Source organism: Gadus macrocephalus, chromosome 15 (assembly GCF_031168955.1).
Source record: "Gadus macrocephalus chromosome 15, ASM3116895v1".
Lineage (NCBI taxonomy): Eukaryota > Metazoa > Chordata > Actinopteri > Gadiformes > Gadidae > Gadus > Gadus macrocephalus.
In genome coordinates, this window is record NC_082396.1 from 20,978,486 (window position 1) to 20,998,373 (window position 19,888).

Below are 19,888 nucleotides of genomic sequence, written 5' to 3' on the forward strand. Positions count from 1 at the left end.
GATTAATTTGCTCAATGTCGGCTGGGTTCATTTTTGGCCAGATTGTACCGTCAGGTTTCACAAAATGGCAGACGAGAACCCAATAGCACGACAAGAGAAACAGTTCAGGTGAAGAAACTTTGTTTATTTCAAGCAGAGGTCAAACCAGTACTCAATCCGTGTAGCAAACAAATCCAGTAGGAGCAGGCAAAAGGGAAGGTCCAAAGTCCAAACAAGCAGGTCAATCCAGTAGGCAGGTCAATCCAGCGAGCAGGCAGGTTCAGGATCAGAATGAGAAGACGCTAGGTAGAGAGCTAGGTAAACACTAGACAATCTGGCAAAGAATTGAGGGAAATGGACCTGTACATATACTGAGGGACTGATTAGCTGATGGGGAGCAGGCCAGTATGGGGGTGCGGCAGGCCAGGTGAATGAAAACAGCAGGTAATGCAGAGCAGGATGGAGTGGCAGAGTCTGAAATGACATGAGTTAGTGTGGCAAAATAGGAAACAGACAAATTAAAAACTAAAGCCTTGCTGAAGTTGTGACAATATGGGTCCACTAAACACTAACTAAAATGACCTGAACCTGACTATGAGACTCTAATATTGAGATGAAGAGATGAGATGAGATTTTTTCTTGTGCGTTTCTCTTTTTCTCTTCACGTCTTTTTGTTTTTTGATGATTTTTCTTGTTTTGTTTGTTTTCCCTGTGACCAAGAATGAACTTCAGAACTGGGACTATTTACTAATTACTATGATGACTATTATTATTGGGTTATTTAGTTTTTCCTATAAAGAGCATAGTCTTCTTTTATAATTGATTTTCCTTTGTCAAAGAACAGTGCTTGCTACAAGAATAAGGGGAAGAAAAAGGAAGGGGGGGGATTAAAGTAGGATTAAGGAAGAAGGAAGACTCCTACCTATCTATCAGCTCAACAATTTGCTAGGTTTCTTAATATAAATATGGTTTATGAGGAAAATACGGCCATGTTGGCTTAGTAGAAAAGTATATAAAAGACGTAAGCCATAATGAAGTTAACGTTGGAAAAATGTCTTTAATTCACTTTATTATTTTGTCGGCTTAAAATCTGTTTTTGTGATATTGATTTTGGACTGAGCCTGGTATATGAAGAAAGAAAAAAGAAAATAATATATTATTTAAAAGAAAATAAGAAGAAATGACAGGATCAATAAAAGTAACCTCACTCAAGGTAATCCTATAAAAAGGAAAAAGGTGTTATTAAAAATGAAGGATGGAAGCATAGATTATGAAACAATAACATTGCTATAAACATACAAGTATACAAGCCTCCAGAACAAGGATCTGATCTTATATCTAAAATAATAGACTTAATAACTCTGGAAGCAAAAGGAATAATGATTATCGGGGGGATCTGAATCTAGTCGTGAATTCTAAATTAGACTGTCACCGTAATATAGAACATAAAGGAGAGGAAGCTGCACAAATCTTAAAGAGAGCGGAGTCCGAGATTGGTCTCATAGATGTCTGGAGAAAGTTAAACCCAAACAAAAAGGATTACACATACTCTACGGCTCATAATAAATACTCATGATTCGATTTTTTAGAATGATATATTTAAGAAATAGAAATATCAGATCATGAACTGATATCCATGAGATTAAATCGAGGAACTGAAAAATATCAACAGTTTGGAGATTGAATAATTCAATTTTGAATGATGCTGACTTTAATAATTTAATTAAAAAGCATAAAACAATACATAGAAATAAATGATAATGGAGATATTTCCCTAATCATAGTGTTGAAAGGGGCAAAAGCAGTAATAAGAGGAGAAATAATAATGCTTTCTTCACATAAGGTCAAGGAAATAATAAAAAAAACGGATCTAATAGTCTCCTAATCAAACTTCAAAGTGAACATTAATAACAATAATAACAGACACACTTTAAATGAAATGAGGCAAATTAGGAAAAGAATAGATCAAATTGAACGAGAAATTTTTGAAAGAGCATTAATTTGCACCAAGCGAAAATGATAGTGGTCAAAAGTGCAATATTATATACTCAATGTACTCAAAATAAAGGGCAGTAATCTAGAAATGTTAGTTAAAAAGACATAAATAGCTGATGAATTTGTTAAATACTATCAGCAATTATACTCCCCAAAATCTCAAGGAATAAATAGCTAGGATTTAGAAATACCTAGAAAATATAACACTGCCTGGACTAACAGAAGATCAAAATACACAATTGATAAAGCCAATAATAATAGGGGATACTATAAGAAAAACAAAAAATGAGTCATGCCCAGGGAGTGGCTTCACAAATGAAGCATTTCAACATGAAATAATAACTAATGTAAATCATTTTATTGTGCCTTACACAACAAAGAATATGCTCCGACATGGAATTCTGCAACAATAACTTTTATGAACAAAGATGGTAAAGAATCAACCAATTGCTCCTCATATCGACTGATTTCATTGTTGAATGTTGACCCAATAATACTTACATAAATCGATCATAAATTCCGACCAGTCAGGCTTTGTACCTTATAAACACCTCAGTCATAACGTAAGGAGGACATTAATATAATGAATTATTCTCAAAAGATAAAACAATTACTTAGTGTTGAGGCCATCCTATATAAGCCTTAGTATGGATGGCAAAGTGGTCTCAACGCGTAGCAGAATAATCCATGGTCCAGGCATCAGCTCTTTTTGGGTGGTGTCCACACCTTATAACTAATTACTAATTAGCACACCTTTAAATATATCCAATTCCCAGTATCGTTCCACAATACTCCCCCAAGTGGCTAAAATAAGTAATATCTAAATGGTGGCTATAAATGGCTCCTACACAAAAGTTTTCGACAGGTTATTGTGGCCTTTTATATTTGATTTATTACATGCTATGTAGAAACATAACATTCATTGAAACATTTATTAGTTGGTTGCAGATGATGTATAATTCACCAAATGCCAGAATTAGAGTGAACGGTACCCTGTCGAGATCCTTTGAATTGTTAAAGGGGAACTATGCAACTTTTTTGGCTAAATTTACATTGACATAATTATGCCTTGTTATGAGGCTTGAGGCTTGATGACCCAAGACGGCTCGGCCTGCCTGCCCCAGTACAGCCACCACCCACATCCAAGTGGGTGGTGTCACAAGGAAATCCAGAGAACCCTCAAGAATATGTTACACAATAGCCGTAAGGCAAAAAACAAACCATGAAGAACTGTCACTTGCATATTGAACAAATGAAAGAAAGGTGGTTTTAAAACCGTATACAATTAGATTTATTTACAATGTTTATTTGCAGGCATTGACACGTAAACGTAAATGTGTTCCTAATCTTCCAGACACAGCATCTGCCTATGACAACTCTCCTGCGGGGACTAGCAACAGCATACCGTCTCGATATCTAAATCCATTTCCCTATAATTCCGTACACAAGGGACGTACTTGAGCAGATACATAAATTTACGATTGCGGCGCAAATTGTTCATGCTATCGTTATGTATTATGTTGGCCAACACTCTTACACTGATCGTTCTGTTCAACAACCAAAGATAGAACAATTCTAATCTAGTATATAACATCTCCGTCAACTATTTAAAAGGATGGGTTTATTTTAACACATACACCCTTTAAAAATGTATAACCATGTCTACTCTTTATGAACATCTACCTCGGACATGGCTCCAAGCATTCGCCGGCTTCTTTGAAAACAAATGCACATGGCTAGCGTAGAAGTGGATGGGGAAGGGTCGTCAATGAGTTGTTACGACAGTGTTGTAAAATATCTCCTCCGAAGCTGTAGGGGGAGCTCAATACGAGCGCAAACCAAGAAAACAGCGAAGAAGTGGCCAAAGTTGCAAAATTACCCTTTAATGGCTGGTTCAGACTACACGATTTCAGCCCGATTTTGCCCCGATTCGTTCGTCGCAGACAAATTTGGGAGTCGTACACGATTTTGTCGGCGACGAGACGAGGTCTTTTAATGTGACATGCTTGCGATCTGCAATGTTTTCGTCTGCGACGTTCAAAAACCCCACGACGAAAAGTTTGGCATGTCAGAATATTTCGGGGAATCGCATGACGTATCCATGTTGCGATGAGGGAACCCCGCCCCCTGTTGCGTGAGGGAACCCCACATACAGCTGGAGCTCACGCGCAGTGTTTACCAATTGACTTCACTGCTGAGTACACAGTAACAACTACAAAAATGAATACGATCAATAGCAAGAAGAAGAATGCTAATAAAGAAAACAAGAGAAAATGGAACAACATTATGGAGACATTTGGTCGAAATGCGGTAGCAAAGTCCCTGTATTTTCGACGTGTCCACAAAGGAGTTCCACAATAGGGTGAAGGGATACAGCCTGGTGAGAAATAGCGGACGCCCTTGACCTACCTGGTAAGTTTGGAGCCAACAGCTGTTGACGTGCTAATAGCATAACCCACCATAAACCTCAAACCGCCAGCATAATTCCTAGTGCCAGGCACTCGGGATCCATTGTTGACGCTCTGTTGCTAGGCTACGTTGTTGCTGCGGGTACTTTGTATCGCTCGTCACGCGCAACGCAACTACTGTGAGTACGAGTTGCTGCATTGAGCAGATATAAAACTGGAACCTTTATGACAAAAAAGTAAAACACATTTATGTCAGTTCTAAACCTTAGATTTTCTAAATATCTTGGAAACGTGAATGTTACAAAATAGAGAGCATCGCACCCTCGAATCTTGTAGTGTGGCCAGTCTTCCGACGAGACAAGGCCCAGTTTTCTGGCTCTGTGATCGTATAGTGTGAAATGTTAAATCGTGGAGCAATATCTGAGAATCGTGTAGTCTGAACCAGCCATAAGAGGCACAGGAGGAAGGGAGATCCTCTTTCCCATTTGATCTTTATTTTATCAATGGAGACATTAGCAGAAAAAATAAGAAATAATTCTATAAAAGGATTACAGTGAGAAGAGGATGAACAAAAAATTGCAATGTATGCAGATGACGTAATCCTATACTGAACCAACCAAAATCAATCACTTGGTTGGGTTAATGGATGAAATCGAGCAATATAGTAATATATCTGGGTACAAAATTAAATAAAAGTTAATCAGAAGCAATGATAATGGTCAACCAATATCCAGAGTCATTATCCCCAAATACCTAATTTAATTACTAGAAAATAAATTTGGACTGCTGGAAAATAACCTTTAACAGGATTAATTTAGATGGTGTATAAAACCACTATTTATAACAGGAGAATGTAATCTGTCAAAATGAACATCTTGCCTAGATTCATCAAATTGTTTTCACCCAAATGTACCAATGTGTGTATCAAAAAAGTCTAAACGAATGGGACAAATTGCTAAATTATTTAATTTGGGTGGGATGAAGCCAGTATTAAATTTAAGACGATTAACAAACTATCTGGATATAACTGCCCAAATAAAAGCACTCTTATCTTGGATGAATGAAAACCATATAGGAAAATATAGAAACATTTAGATTTTACAAATGAAAAAATCACGAACTTATATTTACTAGACTAACTAATATATCTCCCACCAAAAAAGATAATGTAATAATAATAATAATAATACATTTTATTTATAACGCACTTTACATCCACTCAATGACTTCAAAGTGCTACAATACACATTAAAGGCCTACGTGCAGGTTAACCGGAAGTTTTAATTAATGGGTACATAAAGCACTCAAAGTATGTGTATAATTTATAAATTGTCTCCAAAATAGTGTTAAAGTCCAGTTTTTGGCATTTTTGGCAGTAACGGGTGTTTTCTAACGCCATTCGGCGATGACGTCACGTTGGGGAATCGTGGTGGAAGGTAGCCTCAGCCAAGTACTAGAACTATGGCGTCTAAGAGGTGGCAAGAACCATAAATAACATGTATGATGGCCCACAGCAGTATAATTTTGAACCTGTCAGACGTAAGAGGGCGAATGAGGAATTGCCGAGAACTGATGGCGGTCAAAGCCAATTAAATGCATGGTCAGAGGAGAATGAGTGGAGAAATTGCTATCATTTAGCAACGCAGCAACCGGCGCTGGAGCTAGTCAATGAACAGCAGTGCATACAATAAGACACTTTTATTTACTTTTTTTTTTTTTTTAGATTAGAAAAAGTTTATTTATCCCAAAATGGGCAATTTCGTTCAGTTTCCCGTCTCACATAATAAATTACTTAATAAATACAATAAATAGAAATAGGAGATAGACAAAAACATATATCAAAGGCAGTCCAACACACACATTTAACTCACAATTCACAATTCATTTCAACCTGTCAGTAACAACCACCCTGCCCCCGGAAACACCCAGCAACACTGGTGTGCTCTCCACCTACTCCTGACTTTTGTCATCATTTAGTAACCTGATGGTTGCAGGGATAAAAGGGGCGCTGCCTGGCGGGGAAAAGTGGTACTGATTCTAAGGGCCCAGCCCAACGCAGCACGGCCCACAGCCCGCGGATGGCAATTAATAATATAATATTAATTATATACTTTAATCCTTTTTTTTTTTTTTTTTTAAATGTCTCATTACAAAGAAATGGTAATTGGAAATAAACTTATTAAACTCACAACTGTCGATTTCCATAACGTTTTCGTTAGTTATTTAACATATTGTCATTTGCCCTTCCCCCTGAGCTCTTGAATCGAACAGCATCCGAAATGTGAGACACCTGCTGGCACTGGCAGCAGGTGTACAGAGCGGCTGGGCTGGCTGAGGTCAGGTCTTAACCACATGATGGTGAGCTGGTGGTGACAGCTACAGAAATGAAGTCAGGTTGGCAAAAACTGAAGGAAAGACGGGAGAAAGAGGAGAGGGCCAAAAGAGGCAGGCAACTGGTCACTAAATTTTTCGCCAAGATAGAAGGTATGCTCACTCAATGACCTTGCGTTTTCAAACTCTATCAAATGGTAGGCTAACAAGCAGAATTCTTGGATTAGCCTCCAAGAGAGCATGCTAGTTAGCATAGTTTCCTATTTAAAAAATCCACCTTTATTGTCACAGCGAACAAACAGCAAATGTGGACGAACGACCGTGATAAACTAGTCTTTTAATACAAAATATTTTTTTCAAAAGTGGTGGTGGTGGATTTTTTTGCAGTGCATCATGTCTTCTGAAAAGACTATTGCAGTTATACAAGGTATGAAATTGTGAGTACTCTTATGGTTTCTTGGGGCTCTGGCTGTGAAGCATACACAGGCTTATGCTGCCATGTACTGGTTTAACATTGTAATGTACTCTCAATTACAAAGCAAGGTCACTAACTACATGAATGGGCAACCAATAATCAAACTGACAATTGTAGTACAGTTTCAAGCTGCTTACAGACAATTTTAGCATAACAATCAAATTTCTGTCTTTGTGAATCTGTACACACAGCTTTCTTTTCAACACAAAATTCCATTGGATTTCCATAGGTATTTGTGTTGTGTGGAAAACAGTGTGTTTGGATTTGCTGAAAAGTTGATGTGTTGAAACCAAACTGGGTCAAGTCCAATTTTAGCATGAGAGAAGGACATTGTTGTAAAATTGTGTTTAAGCAGCTATTGGACAATATGTATAAGACTGCTGCCTAAAAGACAGTAGGCTATAAATACTTAGTTTATTACTTGAATTACATGATGTCACTAACTGAATGAAATACGTTTAATAAGTAAGTTCATACCCTTATTTAAAGTCACACAAACCCATACTCCATGAAGGGGCAACGAAAAGTCTAACTGAAGTGCTATTGTGATGCTGGGCCATGTTTACCAAAACAGTCGATAGATGTTGGGGGGGGGGGGCAAAATTAGAATCTTTCATAGGGCCCAAAATTCCTGGCAGCGCCCCTGAGAGTGGGAGTACCTCATTGTTCTTGTCCTGATTGAACAGTAGCGCCGCCCTGAAGGCATTAGTTTAAATTCTTTACTGAGGACATGGTCAGTAACTGAAGTGCTATTGTGTAACTGAAGTGCTAATACCTTTGGCGTATTGACACGCCACTAGCCTAGGATACATTTCAACAAGATCCGCCAATAAAATCCAACAATAAATCCAGAGAATTAAACACTACTCAAACATCCTCATCATAAGTGCCTTAAGACTCATTGACAATGAAAACAGGATTGTATTCCTTTGAAATTTCAGTACCAGGTTGGAGATATTGTCATTGATATTCCACACCATGTTGGACTTTGACAGTGACACTTTGTTCATCGGCAAACTGAAGACCATCTCCACGGAAACCGAAATCAAGGAACTTCTCGACGCCTATGACCCTGATGCAACCACTGATAGAAATGTCGAACTCCTTGGCAAGTCAGCCACTATCAAGCTGCCCACTCTCAAGGCTGCTGCCGAACTCCTCTGCAGTCTACATGAAGATTACCCTCTACCCGCAAAGGAGATATCTGCTTCGAAGGCAAAGAACAAGGAACTTATTGCCGCCGATATCGTCAGATTCATCCGCAGATGTCGGGAGTCGAAATGCTTGAAATGCAGTTCCGACTACATCCCCTTCTCCTCCACCAACACCGGGAGCGCAGTTACCTGCCATTTCTGCCACAACCCGAGTCACCTAGGGTGCTACTCAGACTCAGTACTAGACCTTGAAGCCGGGGTAGTCTACCTCTGTCCCTGCTGTCTAGGATCTCAGATTGCTCCCGAGCATGTAGCACCACCTCCAGTTCTGATAGCCGCCACCATCGCGGCTGAACACGCGGCTGAAAGCGAACACGCCCACCACCAGCCTGTCATCACCGAACATCCTAACACCGAAGCTGTTAGGAGCCCCACGGTAAATGGAAATGATCGCACAGGGAAAACAGACTCCAAGAAGAAGAAGCCCTGCTACGACCACTCCAAAGCCGTATGCCCCTTACTCCTCGAAGGGAACTGCTCTCATGGTATATCTGGAAAGAACTGCACCTCCTACCACCCTCCATGGTGCTCCAGATTCCAGTACAACGGTAGAGGTGGCGAGCGAGGCTGTCACAAAGCGGACGATAAATGCAGATTCTTTCACCCACTGCTCTGCCAGAACGCTGTCTCTACAGGTGCTTGTCTGAACAAACCGTGTAGAAAAGTGCACATCAGAGGCACCATCACTACTGAGAAAGATCTCCAGCAGAGGGCGCCAAGAGGCCACCAACGCTCAGCCCCATCTCAATTAAACCGTCAACCTCCCAACGCAAGAAACGACAAAAGGCCAAGACCCCAGGACAAGGACAATCGAGGTCCCCGCCAAGGCAGAACTAGGATGGAGAGTAGCTCTTCAACTCCACCCATCTCTGCCGGGTCGAACCGCACACGGGCGGTTAGCTTCAACGAATCACACATCCCCAACTCCAACGCGGATTTTTTGAAGCATCTTTCCTCAATGAAAGCGGACTTGAGCAAAGAGATAGCCGCAATAGTCCACTCTTCTCTCCAGAACCTCCTAACATCCTCTCGCCTAGTCCCCGTTCAGCAGGTTCAGCAGCAACCACCTCCTCCGATGTTTTACCCATCTCAGCTGCCCCAGTTCCAGCGAGTCCCTCAGGCTCAGTTCCAGTAAGCCCCTCAGGCTCACTTCCTCCAGCACAGACCTTAGTGAGAAGGAACCTACCGATCTCCAACTCCTTTCTCCTCAACATCCAAGGGACGAACCCCGGCACTGCAAACCAGCGCTGGAAGATCAAAGCCCTCCAAGAGTGTATTGAATCCAACCCAATACACACGCCGTTCTTCATCCTAACGGAGACCCACCTCAAGTCATACCACCTGGATGCAGAGATACACATCCCTGGCTACACCTGCTACAGGGCGGACCGTGTTAGCCGTGCGTGTGGCGGAACCGCCATCTACCTCCACAACTCCATCACAGCAGAAGAATCCAAGATTTTCTCCAACACCTACTGCGAACTTGCTTGCATCTACAGCAAAGAAGTAAACATGGTAATCACGGGAATCTATAGACCGCCTTCAGCCCCCTTCGACAAGTTCGATGAATGTCTCGTTGCCCTTCAACAATTCATTAGCAGCATCGAACACACTCCTGAACTCCACATCGCAGGAGACTTCAATCTCCCCTTCATCAACTGGTCGACCTCTTTGATAGAGACCGGAAGCAACATCTCCTTAGCAGACCGCCAGGCTGCTCTCGCACTCCTGAACTTCGCGGAGGAGTCCCTTCTCCAGCAAGTAATTCTTGAGCCTACCCGCAACAACAATATTCTGGATCTGGTGTTCTCCAACAACCCAGACTCGATCCACAGTATTGCAGTAGCTAAGACAGAGCTATCTGACCACGATGTAGTGAGTTGTACCCTCCTTCACCCGGAACTCCTCCTTCCTTCACAGACGACTGAAAGACCTGTGTTCAGCCCATCCTGTCCCTTTGCTGATATCAATTTCGTCTCAGCAGACTGGGATGCCATCAACACCGAACTCCACGAGGTGAATTGGGATGCCATCACCGACCCTAGCAAAGATCAAGACACAGCATGGAAACTGTTTGAAGACACCATAGCATCTATCTGCTGTAAGCATGCACCTTCACACAGCAGCAACATCCAAGCATCCTCAAAGTCCTCCATCCCTAAGCCCAGAAGAGAACTGCTGCGGAAAAAACACCGCCTGAATGCTAGAATCAACGCCATCAAACACAGCGGTCGAACCCCAAGAAACAGCACTAAACTCGATAACCTTAACAAGGAGCGTGCTACTATCGAGCTCCTCATGAAGAAAGACATCAAGCACGAGAGACTCCGGCAGGAAATTGCCGCCATTGGAAAGATGAGAATCAACCCCAAGGCTTTCTACTCCTTTGCCAAAAAATCGGCTAAATTCAAGTCGCCAGTCGGTCCTCTTGCCGACGAGGAAAACAACCTGCAGTCTGACCCCACTGTTATGGGCAACATCCTCCAGAAACAATACCAGAAGGCCTTCAGCAATCCGGATAATGTCGACGCTGAAAGCGTGCAACTCGGAGAAGCACCTGCAGAAGAACTCTCCAGCATACTATTCACAATTGACGACGTCCTTACAGCCATTAGGGAAACAGGGAAGTTCTCCGCTCCTGGCCCAGACCAGTTCCCTGCTCTCGTCTTGAGAGAATGTAAAGACGCTCTAGCTCCATCCATAGCGACACTCTGGCAGCTGTCCTTTGATACTTCAAACATCGCCGATATGTTCCGCTCCCAAAGTATCATCCCCATCTTCAAGAAGGGCAGTAAGGCCGTGGCGGCCAACTACAGACCGGTCTCCCTGACCTCGCATCTCATCAAACTCTGCGAACGCATGATTCGCAAAGAGATGGTTAGCTTCTTTAAACGGAACAACATGTTCAACCCTAACCAGCACGGGTTTCAGTCCGGAAAAAACTGCCTCACCCAGCTCCTTCATCACATCGAGGACATCATGTGCGACCTCAACCTCGACAGAAATGCGGATGTGATTTACCTTGACTTCAGTAAAGCCTTTGATAAGGTAGATCACAAAATTCTTTTAAAGAAGCTGCGCTCTTTCGGCATCAAAGGCAAGCTCTACGACTGGATTGCTAGCTTCTTGGCGGGCCGGAAGCAGCACGTCATCGTAGATGGAGTCAGGTCCTCAACCATAGAAGTCATCAGTGGGGTCCCTCAGGGTACCGTCCTAGGCCCCCTTCTTTTCCTCATCTATATCGATGACATCTTCTCTGTTGTCAAACACAGCAAAATCAAAGTGTTTGCAGATGATTCTAAGCTCCACAAAGACATATCCTCGCATGTTGATCGCATCCTTCTCGAAGAAGATCTCCTCTCTGTGGTCAACTGGGCAGAGGCCAACAACATGGAACTTAACGAGGAAAAGTTCCAGCTTCTGCAGCACGGCAAACTGCCTGACTGGAAGCAGCCCTACACCTTACCATCTGGACAAGTCCTCCATGGTTCCGACCATGTGAAAGACCTGGGCGTCTATGTTGATGTCAACCTCAATTGGAGAACACACATAGCTATGAAATCCTCCAAGGCAAAGAACATGGCTAGCTGGGTGCTACGCACTTTCACCTCCAGGGATGTAGCCACCATGATACTACTCTACAAATCCTATGTGCGGTCCCACCTGGAATACTGCTGTCCACTGTGGTCTCCTCACCTGCAGTGCGATATTACCCAACTTGAAGCAGTCCAAAGATCCTTTACTGCGAAGATTCAGGGACTTGGATCGTCAAACTACTGGGATCGACTCCATCGCCTATCCATGTACTCCCTCCAACGGCGGCGTGAGAGATACACCATCATCCTAGTTTGGAAGATCTACAACAACATCATCCTGAATGCTGTGAACCTCGACTTTCGCGAGACCTCACGGCACGGCACTTCCTGCATACGGCCACTAGGATCATCGAAATACAGCAGCATTAACACCTTGAGGTTCCACTCATTCGCCTCGAGAGCCTCAGCACTGTATAACGTGGTCCCTCCTAGCATCAAAGTGCACACATCTCTGGCTACTTTCAAGTCAGCACTTGATGCGTTCCTTCACACTTTCCCTGACACTCCACCAACACCTGGGTACACTGGACAGAACAGGAACTCAATGTTGGAGTGGGCCGGTAGCACGTGTCTGTAATGTTGCTACAACACTGGCGGTGGAGATGCGAGACATCTTGGCCTGAGCCCTCCAGCTCAAAACCAACCCAAGTAACCCAAGTAAAGGCTGACTGATAATGCATTTAGCTTTCTGGACTGCTTGTTTGTTCCACAATGAACTTATGCTCTTGAGCTGGATGCCAGTGATCTTAGAGCAGATCTTCACAATTTTATTTAAAGTATTCATGTCCTTCACTGACAGACTTTTAGTCCAGCATATGAATGAAAAAGTTAAAAGACTCAAAAATTCTCAAAATAACTTTAGAGGCACTGAAAGAGTTCAGCATTCTCAACAGGTGAACTCTTTGTTGTCCCTTTTTAACAATTACCTCAGTATTTGTATGAAATTTAAGCTGGTTATCAAATACTGTGCCTAGATATTTGTAGGTGTCTACAAGTTGGACTTCCTCCCTATGGATGACACTTGGTTTGAGCGCTCCCTTCACTTTCCTAAAATCTATGACTAGCTCCTTTGTTTTTTCTACATTTAGATCTAAGTTATCACACCAATTAACTAACGATGTCAAAGCAAGGCCATGGCTGCAATGTGGACCTTGGAAAAGGGACAGCAACGCAGTGTCGTCTGAGAATTTAGCTAGATAACTTCCCTGTTGAGAGGACCTACAGCTATCTGTGTACAAAATGAACAACAAGGGTGAGAGTACGCACCATTGAGGTGAACCAGTATTCGATGTAATGGCCTGGGACAAGTGTCCATTTACAGAGACCCTCTGAGTTCTGTCTGTTAAGAAGTTTAAAAGCAACAACAGTATCTGATGGGGTAACTCAAACTCAGCAGCTAGTCTCTCAATTAAAATATGTGGCTGCATCGTATTAAAAGCAGAAGAAAAGTCTGCAAATAACAATCTAGCATGAGATCCAGGCTTTTCTAAATGTTTATACATTGTGTCTAAAAGGAAGAGTTTTGCATCATCTACACCTTTCCCAGTTTGATAAGCAAACTGCAATGGGTCAAGTTTACCACTGACCAGGGACATGATTTCATCCTTAATAATTTTCTCAAAATTTTTCATTACTAAGGATGTAAGTGCTACTGGTCTGAAGTCTTTTAGCTCTTTGGGATTTTTTGATTTCGCTACTGGTATTATAGTGGACCTCTTCCATATCTGAGGTATCTGGCCTTTCTTAGCACACATATTAAAGAGTGGAGTAAATACCACACTGAGCTGGTCAGCACAGTAACGCAGTGTGCGTCCGCAAACAGCATCAGGGCCAGCAGCTTTCATAATATTTACTCTCTTAAACAGAGTTGTTACTAGTTCCTGGGCTATCACAATGTCATTGTGAGGGACAAGAGAGTCCCTCCACATAGAAATGTTCTCAGAGAAATCAGATGATTCAAAACGTGAGTAAAACATATTAAAAACATTTGACAAATCAGGGACATCAACACCTTTAACCGTTATTGGCTGCCTGGATTCACTAGAATACTGATTTATGGATGCCATTGACTTAATTCCCCTCCATGCAGCTCTGAGATCCCCCCCACTATACCGTTCTTCGACCTTCTCTCTATATTTCATTTTGGCCTTCCTAATCTCTTTTTTCACTTCCTTGGAGACAGCTTTTTTCTCCCAAGGGTCCCCAGTGTAAAATGTCCTCTTTTTCTTATTTATCACTGATTTAAGTTCTTTAGTAACCCATGGTTTATTATTTGGGTAATGGACAGAGATCCTGGTTGGGATGACTGAGTCGACACAGAATGTAATGCATGATGAAACAGTATCTGCTAGTTCGTCAATATTATCTGTGCTATCCTGAAAACAGTCCCAGTCAGTGCACTCAAAACATGCTTGGAGAGAGGAGATACTGTCCTCCGACCACATTTTCACCGTTCTCTCCTTGTGTTCTAAGCGCATGAAGGACGGTTTATACACTGGCATGAGGTAAACACTGTTGTGATAAGAGGCCCCTAGGGCAGGCATGGGTATGGAACGGTAAGCTCCACCTATTGACCCATAGCAGAGGTCAATAGTGGTGTTTTTCTGTGTGGTGCTGCAAGTTACATATTGTTCATATGTTCTCAAAGTTCTACCCAAGTCACATTTATTAAAATAAAATAAGATGAATTTGGGTGCGTCGGGGCAAATTTCGTCCAGTTTGTGTGTTGTGTCAGCGATCAGCTGGGCAGCAGCTCGCGGGTGAATGTAGACAACCGTGTAGAATAGTTGTTGAAACTCCCGAGGGAGGTAGAACGGGCGGAGTGAGATCGAAAGCAGTTCTAAGTCAGCGGTACATATCCTCTCCCTGATTTTAACGGTGTTGCAGTACCTCTTGTTGACGTAGAAACACACTCCTCCTCCACGGCTTTTACCAGTTGTCTCCGGTGACCTGTCAAGACGAATTGGGCTACCAAACCCAGTTAATGTCAAGTCCTCGTCCCGGTCTGAGTCGTTGAGCCATGTTTCCGTGAAAGCAAGTAGACACGATTCTCCAATTTCCCGTTCGAACTTAGCCCATGATTCCAGTTCGTCTATTTTGTTACGGATAGATTGTGCGTTTGAGAGCAGTATGGTAGGGAGCGGTGGTAACTTGCGGCGATCATCCAGCCGAAGCTTTTTGATTCTCCGTCGTAGGCCACCTCTCCTTCCCCTTTTCCGGTGCTCCTGGGCCGGCTTGCTCAGCTCTCTCGGGATATTATCTGGGATCACGCCGGCTGTTGAGGTCCGTAGCGAGAGGAGAAACTCTCTGCTGAGAGCTCTTCCTGGAGCTCCGCGTCCACTCGCCTCACAACAGGTAGATCCCGATAGTAGAGTCACCGTGATAATGATCACAAAGAATTCCAGGAGTGCTCCCGTAGTTAGCATGGCTGAATCACTGACAGTTTTCGCATTCACACACAAAATACAAAATAAACACTCCCCTAGAACAAGTTAAAAGCAAAGATAAAAATGACTAAGAGACTGGGTAAACTGCTGGGTCGCACGCTGAGGAGCGTCCCCCACTTATGCGTCCCCACTTTTACTGTCAGTGAATAGCAGACATGGGGGACTTGAGTCACATGACTTGACTCGAGTCAGACTCGAGTCGCAAATTCGAGATCTTGAGACTTGCTTGATTAACACTGATAAAAGACTCGACTTGACTTTGACTTGGTCTTCATGACTTGAGACTTGACTTAGACTTGAGACAGATGACTCTAAATGACTTTTTTAAAGTTAGATTAAAGGTTGGATATGGGATTTGCGATACGCCAGCAGATTTTGAAAACACACAACTCAATTGGTCCTACCCCCTCTCCTTCAACGCTGACTCCACCCATTCCAAGTACATGGACGCGCAATCACGCACGAGCGCGAACACAGATGCGAGAGAGTGAGCCAGGCTAGCTCGGTTGGAGTTAGGGGGTTGTCTTCTAGTCCAAGGTCCAAATGTGGATTAGCTAGTTAGCTAGCTCCAGTAGCTACCTTAGAATAACAACAAACAGAAGCTTGCTCTGGGTCACGAGCTTCGAGTACGTGCACGTGCACGAAGGGGTCACTCGTGGGGAGCGGGGGAGGGGGAGTGCAGTACGACCGTTTGATTGACGTACTTACTGTCCAATACCACTCGGTGGTTCTGAAAATCATTGGCTGGAGTTTTTCGAGCCCTGCCCGTTCCACAGATGATTGACTTGTTTAATTTTCATGTCAGTAGGCTACTTCTAACTCAGTGGCTGTAAGTGGGTTATGATAAGGATTTCAAGTAATTTTCAAGTAAAATTACACCGTCAGAGCCAGAGCGTCAGACTGGGCTGTTCTCAGCATACCGCAAAAAAATTATGGTTCAAATTCAGTTGAACCACTGGACATTTGTGATGGACAGAGCTGCCTTCAGTTTTGGGCCATGAACAGGCGCACCCTCCCCTCTTTGGTCAAGGTGGAGGTAAGAGTTATGGCAGTCCCTGCATCAAGTGCACCTGTTGAACGTGTGTTCAGCCATGGTGGGGTGATAATGTGACCCCATCATTCACAACTCAGTGACCAAGTACTGACAAATTATTTTTTTTGCAAATGCAATGCATTGTAAGTCGATGTATGTTGCGAGGCAGCAAGATTGCTACCAGCTTTCAGGCTTGTGTATTACTATTTCCCCTTCCTACAGTATGTGTATGTCATATTACTTTTTTACTTTTTTCATGTCTGATGCCATGTGTTGCAAATAATATTCTACAACATCTAGGGAGATTGAGTGATTGACTTGAACTGTTCTCGTATACAGCCACCTAGAGGTTCTAGTTGATTCTGTTCATAGGTTGGAGGTAATGATCGTAAAAACATTTTCAAACTATTCACATAATGGTTTTGGAATGTTTTGAATAGTTTGAGTTATTGTAAATGTTAATACATTGTTATTGTTAATGTTGAAATAAAACTCAACTTATGAACCACTCTCTTTAACGATTTTTAAATGTGGAAACTGGGTTAGATCATCAGATTTTTGTATGACTTGACTTGTGACTTGCTTGACCTGAGCAATGACTTGACTTGTGACTTGCTTGATTCTCACCACAGTGACTTGGAACTTGCTTGAGACTTGAAGGTTATGACTTGAGACTTGCTTGTGACTTGCACATGAGTGACTTACCCCCACCTCTGGTGAATAGCACTGACAGTAAAAACTTTCACTCGTTTGAGTGAAAGTCAACATTTTCTTTATATCGAGTGACAGTGATTATGTCGTTAGTACCACCTAACTTAGTCAGAAAATTTAGGGGGGCGCTCGTGCGTAGTAATGGGGTAGACGTGTTTTTTGACTGCTGCGTGCCATCTCCTTAAATTTATCGATAAAACACTGAACTTCGACATTTTTTTCCGCTCAGACACTGTAAGCTTTTCTGCAACCTCTCGGTGGTGATTCGGTGTCACAATGCCAAAGAAAATCAATACCCAGCCGGACCAAATGGACTCAAGCAACGAAGCTATATTAGCTGCCATCACTCACAATGGAGCGGATTTAGCTAAAGTCACAGCTCTCGTGAATGGAGGGCTGCTCCCGCCGACTCAACGTCAGAATCATGGGCATTAAAGAAGGTGCAGAGAAGGACAGCCCTACTGACTTTGTTTCAAAGTTGATTCCGGAGCTACTCGGCCAAGACAACTTCAGCAAGCCTGTAAACATTGACCGAGCCCACCATAGCCTGAGGCCCAAGCTGCAGCCTAACGAGCGGCCGCGGGTCATCATCGCCAAGGTACACAACGACCGAGATGTTTTCAACATACTACGGCTCAGTCGTCAACATGCACCCCTGCGCTACCACGGTGAGAGGGTCTCCATATTCCCAGACTACACGGCAGAGGTTACATCACAGCGACAGGCCTTTAACAGTGTGAGGAAACGGCTAACCGAAGCGGGCCGCTAAGTGTTCTCTGCGTTTTCCAGCCAAGCTACAGGTCGACTACAACAACACAACAAAGTCGTTTGATTCTCTGGGTGATGCGGTTTGCCAACTCTTTGGTCCGAGCAGATGCTTTCTAACTATAGGCACACATACTCTTTTATATTCTAATGTATGAACATTAAGGTTGTAAGCAATTTTGCACGATCTGCCTCCGTATTTGTGTTCTCTAATGGTTCCTAAAACAAACAGTGATCGTATCACTCGGTCTAGCAGTTTGATTATGTATAACGTTCCTCGGACTCGCACTACGTTTGGTGAAAGTGCTTTTAAATCTTTTGCCCCGTCATCATGGTGTAAGCTACAGGAACACCTTAAACTGGAATCCCTAATCACCCTGAACAATTACAAAAGCAGGATCAAGGACTATTTAACCACAAACTGAACACTGACTTACTGCCAATTAGATTGATGCTTTGTGACTTTTTATTGTGTTTTGTGTCTTGTTTTTAGTGTGAAATTTTGTGTTTTTGTTGTTTTTAATGTGAAACTTTAAATGTTTGTATGCTGCCTTCTTGGCCAGGACTCTCTTGAAAAAGCGATTTTGAATCTCAATGAGAATATTCCTGGAAAAATAAAGGTTAATAAATAAATAAAGATGCATTTGTACTGGGTAGTGGGAATTTAACCTTTTCTTGCACTTTACTTTCCAAGACTTTTGCTTTGCCTCACGCACAAACGATCCATGCACGTCGATGGACGTCTCCCATGTGGCGTTTGCCATTATTTTAAGTTGACATGGGGTGTTTTTTTCCCTCGTTTTTGTTGAAGTTGAATATGAAGCAATGTTACATTTTGTGTTATGGGACTTGTTGTGCGTCATGCTGCGTTTGCCATTGTGCATAGAATAACTGCCGGGTCATTTGGATTTACTATCTTCAGGACTAATCATTATTTGCTGACAGGCCCGGTGTCCTATTTATAAAAAAAGCTTGATTGTTTTGAAGTTGTATGTATATTATGCCGCACCGTTTATACTACCTTCCAACATATCCTACCAAGTGTGATCTGAATGATTCTTTATACTAGGATACTTCCTGAAAGTGCAGTTTTCATGTTTAGATGTTGGAGATGCGCACGTTGCGCTAGTTTAGGTAGGTTTTTCAGTATGCAATCTGGTTTGCTCTATTTCCCGGCAGCCTCCTTGTTAACGAGTGGGATGTTCAGCTTAGTTTTTCCAGCGGGTTTTGTTTTTGTGGGGTGTTTTGTTTTTGTCATTTTCTGATCATTTATGTCTTTTTTGTCACTCAATGTCCTGCCAGCTCTCTGTATGACACATGTCAATTTTCATTTCTTGTCCCTCTCTTTAGATCCATGTTAAATTAATCACTCAAGTTAGAAATCAGTCACATCACTTTCACTTCTTGGAATTGTAGGGGTATGGGCAAAGCTCTTAAACGGGGCAAAGTCTTTTCGCACTTAAAATCCATGTAATCTGAAATTGTTTTTTTACAGGAGACCCATATGCATCCTTCAGAGCAGGGACGTTTGCGATCTGCTTGGGTGTCTCAGGTGTACCAGTCCACCTTTTCTTCCAAGGCGGGGGGGGTAGCAATTCTTGTTCGCAGAACCATTCCATTTGTATTCAAATCGCAGACTACTGATCCAGGTGGGAGGTTCGTTCTTGTAACTGGCACGGTCAACTCATTTCCGTTAGTTCTCTTAAATATTTATGCCCCTAATTTCGACAGCCCTGAATTACTCTGTAAAGTATTTAACCTCATTACTAAACATAATAATCACAATATAATTGTCGGTGGTGATTTCAATTGTTACCTACCGCAAAATCGGAGCCCGTTCCGGGCTAGATCGGAGCTAGAGCCAGTGTTTTGGTTTCACATCGCCAGAGAACCAGCACCGGCCAGTAAAAACCGGTTCAACTCCAGCCCCAGAAT

General features: G+C 42.6%; 1 protein-coding gene and 1 long non-coding RNA gene across 2 annotated transcripts in view; both read left to right on the plus strand.

The window, feature by feature from the left end:
* The window catches only part of pdxkb (pyridoxal (pyridoxine, vitamin B6) kinase b), a 156,574-nt gene that overhangs the window by 96,235 nt on the left and 40,451 nt on the right, over positions 1-19,888 (plus strand). The gene's annotated exons all lie outside the window — the stretch shown is intronic.
* On the plus strand, positions 16,085-19,375 carry LOC132473761 (uncharacterized). Its single transcript, XR_009529470.1, has 2 exons — positions 16,085-16,211; positions 16,392-19,375. It is a non-coding gene; the product is annotated as an uncharacterized LOC132473761 (long non-coding RNA).